Source organism: Solanum dulcamara, chromosome 2 (genome assembly GCF_947179165.1).
Source record: "Solanum dulcamara chromosome 2, daSolDulc1.2, whole genome shotgun sequence".
Classification (NCBI taxonomy): Eukaryota; Viridiplantae; Streptophyta; class Magnoliopsida; order Solanales; family Solanaceae; genus Solanum; species Solanum dulcamara.
The window spans coordinates 57,186,694-57,195,235 of NC_077238.1; positions in this window are offsets into that span (position 1 = coordinate 57,186,694).

Below are 8,542 nucleotides of genomic sequence, written 5' to 3' on the forward strand. Positions count from 1 at the left end.
CAATCCAAGTTGAACAAGTGACATGCTAAGTGGGTTTATTGAACCATTTCCATATGTGATCAACTACAAGCAATGCAAGGAGAAGTGGTAGAGGATGCTCTATCAAGAAGGTTTGTGTTGGTCAATACATTGGTTTCCAAGATGATGGGATTTGGCAGCTTTAAGGGGAAATTCTATTCTATGGATTCTGATTTCAAGGAAACTTTTGATAATATTAGTCAAGGGAAGTGGGTTGATAGGTTTCAATTGATTGGTGGCTTCTTGTTCAATGATGGGCGAGTTTGTGTGCCCATGAGCTCATGGAGAGAATTGTTTGTCCAGGAGGCTCATAGTGGTGGTTTGATGGGACACTTTGAGGTACCCAAAACACTTGACATTCTAAAGGAATAATTCTTTTAGCCCAAGATAAAGCATGATATAGAGCGGATTTATGGGCAATGTCTCGAATGCAAGCAAGATAAATCCACAACTCGGACCCAAGGTAAGTATACTCCTCTTTCTACTCCTAGTGGTCCATGGATGGACAATTCTATGGATTTTGTGTTGGGACTTCCTAGGACTTAAAGAGTACATGTAGCATATTTGTGGTAGTGGATAGATTTTCTAAAATGACTCATTACATTCCATGCCATAAATGTGATGATGCATCCCATGTTGCATACTTATTTGTCATCAATGTGCTTAAATTGTTTGGAGTCCCTTAAACCATTGTTAGTGATAGGGATTCCAAATTTCTTAGTTATTTTTAGAAGAGTCTATGGGGTACACTTGGTACCAAACTTATATTTTCTACTTTATTCCATCCTCAAATGGATGGACAAACTAAAGTAGTCAATTAAAATCTTGGAAGCATGCTTTGATGCATGATTAGGGGAACCCGAACTACTTGGGAAGATCACTTACCCTTGATTGAATTTGCATATAACCGGTCTTTCCACTCTTCTATTGGAATGTCCCCATTTGAAGAATGTTATGGATTTAAACCTTTGTTCCCATTAACCATGACTCCTTTGTTTGGAAATGTAGTTGTGAGCCTAGATGCCAAGCAAAGGACAAAGGAGATGATAAACATTCATACCAAGGTTAAAGAGGCCATTGAACAAAACAATTAAAAGGTGGCCATTAGAAAGAATCGTGGGAGAAAGGAAGTTATCTTCAATCCGAATGATTGGGTATGGGTACTTTTTCAAAAGGAAAGGTTTCCACACGTTCGCAAAGAGAAGCTAATCCTAAGAGGATATGTACCCATCAAAGTACTCAAGCTAATCAATGGCAATGCCTACATGATCGACTTACCAAGTGAGTATAATGTTCATAATATTTTAAATGCTAGTGATTTATCTCCTCATGTTGTAGGTGAACCTTTGGATTCTATGACAAATCCTATTCAAGAAGGGGTGGATGATAATATGGGCATCATATATGACACCACAATTAGTGGTATGTACACCCCAATACCATTCACAAGGAGTCAAGCAAAGGATCTCTAATATCTACAAGTTATGTTCATGAATAAGGAAGTATTAGAGGAGCTTGAAGGTCACCATAGAAAGACATACAATGTGTGGAAGGTCTATCAAAGTGAAAAGAGAGACAAAAATAGTTCATAAATTCAAGAACTCACAAAAGAAGCCAACTAAACAAGGCCCTTATCTCATTAAAGGTAAAATTATAAAAGAAAATGTCATCTTTATTTTCTTAGTATAAATAGTAGTTTTTTATTTTGGAAGACTTAGATTATGTTGAATATTGAACTCTCAAATTGTAGTATTTTCTTAGTGAGTAATTAGGGTGAACTCTTGGAATTGTTAGTTAACATCTTGGGTTTGATTAATAAAGTGTTACCAATTTGTGGGTTTTTTGGTTTCCTTTAGTTTTCTTACTTGGATTTTGTTTGGATTGTTGAAATCAATTGGGAGGTGAAGGTTTTATCTCCTTGTTTCCCATAATTTTAATTGCTTCAATCTTAATCCACATATCCTTTTCCTTTTATTCCCTTTTCTTGTCTTGAGTCTTATCAGCATTGCTAGCGGATTTCATTTGAGCTCTTGGTTTACATATGGTCATTTTATACCTTAAATATTCAGTACATTCTTTTGTACTGACGTCCCTTATGGGGGATGGTGCATTTCATGTGGAAGGTATAGGTACACTAGCTAGTAGACCTCCTCAGTAGGACCATATGACACTCAATTGATTTTGCTGAGCTCCTAGTTCATTCGGGGCTGTACGAAGACTCCAAAATCCAAACCAACCTTCCTCCTATAACAAAATGGACCTTTCGGAGCTGGTAGAACCGTCAGAATTCTCATACGATGCCCAAATCTCCGGATGATGACTAAAGTCAATTATTTCAAGTCTAAAGCCTCAAAAGTGGCCAAACCACCTCAAAACTCAACCGATCACCTTGGAGAGCATGCCACCCATCCCAACATCACATAAGTGCTATAAAGAAGCTATAAAAGGGGGTAAAATGTAAAAATATGAAAAGTCACAAAAATAACCTTAGAGGTCATTACAACATCTACTACTAAAAGGACTTTTGTCCTTGAAAGTCAAAAAAAGGGTATCTAGTTTCTCAGAAAGATGAGGATATCGGGTCCGTATATCCTTCTTGGTCTTCCAAGTAGCCTCTTCGATCGGATGATGCCTTCATTGGACTTTCACTAATGGAATCTCCGTAGATCTCAACTTCCTAACCTGCCTGTCCAAAATAGCCAGAGGCTCCTGATCAAAGGCTAAGGACTCATCAAACTGAGTTGAATCCCACTGAAGCACGTATGACTCATCTGGAGCGTACCGTTGCAGCATGGAAATATGGAATACTGGGTGAACACCTGAAAGTGATGGGGGAAAGGACAACTCATAATATACCTCACATACCCATCTCAAGATCTCAAAAAGACCAATGAACCTTGGCTAATACTACCCCTCCTCCTGAATCTCATCATGCCCTTCATGGGTGACACTCGCAAGAATACTCAGTCTCTAACTATAAACTCCAAGAACCTAACCCTCTCATCAGCATAAATCTTCTGCCTACTTGGGTATACGGAGTCTCTTCTGGATCATAAGAACTTTGTCCATCAAATCGCGTAGTAAATCAGTTCCCCAATGCCTAACCTCAAAGGCATCAAACTAGCCCATCGGGAAGCGGCATCTCTTACCATACAATGCCATCTCAATGCTCGAATAGTTGTTGTTATTATATGCGAACTCTACTAAGGCCAAAGACTGATCCCACTGACCTCTAAAATCAATAAAACATGCCCGGAACATGTCCTCCAAGACCTAAATAGTCCTCTCTAACTAACCATCGGTCTAGGGTGGAAAGATGAGTTGAGATCAACTCGGGTACCCAACTCTCTCTAGATTAACCTCCAAAAATGCAAAGTCAACTAAGTATCATGGTTTGAAATGATAGATACTGGCACCCCATGCAATCGTACCACCTTTCGGATGTAAATCTTAGCCAACCTCTATGAAGTGTAGGTAGTCTAGACCGGCAAAAAGTGAGCAGACTATATCAATCGATCTACGATGACCCAAATAGAATTAAAACCTTGAGAGGAATGTGGTAAACCTAATACAAAGTCCATATCTATCTGCTCCCACTTCCATTCTAGATGGGTAGTCGCTAGGTCAATCCACCTGGCGTTTGATGCTCAAACTTAACCTGCTGGCAGTTCAAGCACCTAGCCAACCAGCTGCAATGCCCCGCTTCATCCCATACCACCAGTAACATTGTCGTAGGTCACAGTACATCTTTGATGCAGGGGGTGAATTGAATAACTGGAACAATGGGCCTCTTCAAAGATGAGCCTCACTAAATCTCCAACTCTAGGAACATAGATACCACCCTCTATCCTCAAAATGCCCTCCAGATTTGAGGCCACATTTCTAGCCTCTCCACTAAGTACTCTATCATGAATCACCCTTATTTATGGGTTGATAATGCTTAAATACACCTCTCAAAATAGATACAGATGATCCTTAGAAATATATTTTAACCAACTAAGAGTCGGGGTCCAACCCAAAGGGAATAGGTTGAAACAAGTTCTACTAGCTATCACTATTCAGTCATAGTTTCTACTTCCCAAAAATAAATTTGCATAAAGTAAAAGTGGAGGGTTTGGTTGTGTTTCAAAAACAAAATAATAATGCGGTGACAAATAAAAAATATTAAAGTTGTAAACTATATGAAGACTAGACTAGGATTGTATTCCCCATGACTTATAAGTTAATAGGCTAATCGTATTCATGATATCGTTCAATGTATTGCATGCAAAATCTAGCGAGTTGGGTAATATCTAATTCACTCTCAGTCCTTCTTAGACGTATCTCATTCATCTCCTCCCGGTCTCAGAATGTATACTATACTAACCCTTGCCCGGGATTTCAGAGTACTATCTCCTCCTAGTCTCAAGTAACTTAGACAAGTTTATCCCATATTTTAAAGTCATACTCTTCGAATTAGGGTTATGACATTATTTTCCTAATCAATACCTCCCTCCCCGGCAAACAATGAATACCGTAAAGTTCTTAATGCATGCACTCACTAAGAAAGACTTTTAAATGAAGAAACCACAATGCATGCAAAAACAAATCTTGAATATCAATTCTACTTTTTGCCTATTTAATTGAGCCATCATGGTTCCCACAATCCTAGTTGTAGGCTTAGCTACTCATACTTGTAAGTAAAAGAACAAGAATTTGTGTTGAATTCATGAGTTAATACCTACACAAATGAATAATTCAACCTTGAGTCAATCACACGAATCACAAATCAAGAGTGAAAGCCGAAATGATATTTCAAGAATCAATCTCCCAAAAGTAGTTAAGTATAGCATTTATGTGTTCACACAGAGATCAAAATAATAATAAAATGTCGAACCCTAATAATAAAATAAATTTGACTATTTATAGAAATACAAAACTAAATCCTAAACCAACTAGGAAATCTTTGTCGACAGATGTCACAATGACACTTTGCGAGCCGTAGATCTATTCATGCTCCGTGGTGTGTGGTCGTGGTCATCTCCTTTCTGCATTGATAACGTCTTCACGGGAGAGTTTCATGGTCCTTTGAGAACACCACGATCTGTGAACTGTACCTTTGACATCTCCTTGAACTTTTCCTTTGAATCTCTGCATCCTTCAAGGGCACTATTCACAATCCGTGAAACTGTATACTACCCGTGAATGGGCTCGTGGAGTCTTCCTTGATATTATCTTGAATCCAAATTTTGCTCGTCATTCACGAAACCTTTCACGACTCATGCAAATTTACACACCCCTTGAAGAATGTCGTGGGAATGCACTTAGCTCAATTTCTTCAACACAGCCTTTAGCAGTTCTCTTCATAAGGCCCACCACGGAGCTTTCATTGGTTCACAATCTATGAAAGCGTTAACCCACACTTAGCCAATTTTCTTCACAGTAGCTTGTTGATCAGTCTAAAAACTATGTGTGACTCTAATTTCTGGAAAAACAAAGAAACCACACATCATATCTACTAAAACATACTTGTAACACACACTAATCTACCATTTTGAGCGTCGAAAGTTTCATAATTACGCAACACATCAACACCCTCAACTTAGAACCATTATTTGTTCTCAATGAAATGAAATAATGCAACATGATGCGAAAACATAAAAGACTATAAAAGGATATATAGCAGCCCATCTCATCAATCATGACTCATTCTCAACTCACAAGGATCGATTTACGACATAGAACTACTCACAGTCAACCAAACAAATGCATCCAACAGTGTACTAGTGCCCTCACAACAAAGAAGTCTCTCTCACAGCGTACAGACGATAAATAGAGATTGGAACAAAACTCTTGCACTCTCAAAAGAAATTCAAATAATGCAAAAGTAAAGACTATAGGCTTGCCCTTATTTTCAATACTTCAACTCTTGAATAACCTTCTTAGGATCACAATAGGAATTTTTTAGGCTTGTAACATAGGTTCGGGGTTGGGTAGGATAAATTTAGGATAAAAGTGACTACTTTGCTCCTACAAATGATACTTTGGCTTAGATACTTGTTTTCAAGCCTCCAAATTCTTATTGTTCCCTTATTTCCTCATTCTTCCTTCTCGGGTGTGGTGTCCACTTTTGTTTAATCTCTTTCTTTCTTTATGACTCATATTTCCACTTATTTTATTTTTTCACTTACGGCCAGAACCTATGCTTTTCTTTTCTTCTCTTCCCACCATTCTTTTCATGCACTAACTTTTTTGGTTTCCTTATGGTAGCTACCCTCAACTAAGGCTTTTGTCCTGAGTTGAAGTACATAATCCCCTAGGACGGACCAGGGCCAAGATAAAGGTTAACAAAACTAATTCTCCTTATAGTAGCTATCCTCAAATTAGGCTTTTGGCCAGAGTTGAGGTACATATTGTCCTTGGAGGGACTAGAGAAAAATAAAGATTCACAGACAATAAGGGAAAGTGAATTTTTGTTAATCAAAGAAAAGGTCTATTCAAGCTCAAACTTTTAGTTCAAAGGGTAAAATTTCATTTAGTTGGTTAATTTTAGGTTAAGTAGCTCATTATCAACAATGGTCTATGATCATGTCCCAATAAAGCTATTCAATCATTTCAGCAAGACTAACTAGGCAAGTTCTATCTTACAAATGCATTGTTCGAACTAAGTAGTTAAGCTCACATACACATGTCATATAGGTTATACTATTAAGAACTTAATCAACCCAGTCATGTCCTAGCTAGCATTTGATCGACAAGTCAATATGCACAATGTCCTACAAAGATCCTAACAAGTCAGTTTTCTAAAACCAAATCAATCACAACACAAATTTCAGTTGGTGGTCATTTTAGTTCAATTCAACCCCTTCCTTTCACAGGCTATTATATCCATCTATAGACTCTTGTATTTACATAACAACAATCATAAACATACCAGTTCTACTAGATATACGCTTGATAGAAAAGAAACATGGAAAAAAAAACTCCAACCATCAGGATGCCCCACCCCTATAAAAAATATATACATTGTCCTCAAGTGCATGCCAATATGCTCAAAAGTAAATACAAGGGAAATAATTATACCTGAGATGCCCTAGGCATCAGTAAGTGGTAGTGTTGTGGCACCAGTATAGGCCCATGCACTCAATAATATTGGCTCCCCTGAAGGGTCATCGCCTGTAGCAGAAGTAAGCGTGGTAGGAAGCACCTCACTTGCAGTCTTAGTTGGAGTCGGGATCTCAGTAGTCCCAGAAAGTGTAGCTCCACTTTCAACCTACTGTCTCAGTAGCTCCACCTTCTCCTGGTGTTCCTTTGATGAGATATGCTTCACTCTCTTTTCTGCTTTCTTTTCTGCCCTACTTTTCTTTTCATCCTCATCCAGGGAGCTATCTCTATGGCGCCACTTCTTGCCCTTGCCACTTTTATCGGTCTCGGTTGCAAGAGCGGAACCCCATGCCTCATCCAATCTTGTAGATCCAGGAGGATGAGCAGGGGAAGCAAACAACTATAGTAAAGCATTAGTAGGAATCAAAGGTGTAGTAGCGGTGGATCTCTCCTAAAGCAAAGTCAAGTATCTCTTAAGATCTTGAGGTCTACCAATAGAACATGCATGGACTCTATCTCCACAAAACCCAGGCTAGCCATCTGTAAAGTAACATGGGTATCTAAACCATCGACATAACCCTATAATAATGAAATCTCTAGTCTGAGATCTAAGCGAAGGTGGGTTTTAATCTGTTGACCCTGAGTTTGAACCACCTATAGCAGACGCTCGATGATCTGGTCTACTCGTTCCCTAGTTTGATGCTTCTCGACTACCAGGAATGCAAGGAACTACTGTCTCTCAGGATGGTCAGAACCCTCTTCGGTCTATGGGGTAGGAAAGACTCCCTCCACTAACAGATTTCCTATAGGTATACCTAGTGTGATAGTCACTAGGATAGCTGTTCAGGATGTCTTGACCTTAAAAAAGGGTTTCTCGACATCTTTTATTAAGGAAATATTTGTGTACTTAGTCAATGATGTGTGCTTATCTAAGAATTAGTAAAAAGGTACTTTATAGTAGAGACATAGTGACCGAATCAGGAAAGGAAAGGGGAGACTGGATTTTTCATCAAGTGACCAGTTTCGCATCTCTGTCGCTATCAACCGACTTATATTCAAATCATACCGAGATATGATGCAAGCTATAAAAGATGCTTAATATATGAGAAGGGTATTATCATTAATAGTGGGCCCCAATCGGGCATAAACTATGGCCCACCAAAATTTAGCTGCAAAAGTGAGAGATGCCTTGGTGATAGGCTATCTCGGGTTAGTCACCCAAGCTGCCTTTGCCCCCTCGATAGCAATAACTTGTGCAATCCATCTTAGAATCTCAAACCGGTATATGGGATAATCCATCCACTCCTCATCTGTCGCTAAGTGATGTCGATGCTCATACATACCTGATGGGTGTGGAGTATACTCAGGGCCATGTAAAATCGGTGAATGATGGCCTCTGATATGTCAACTCGAGCACCCCTCAACTGTACTAAATCTAGTG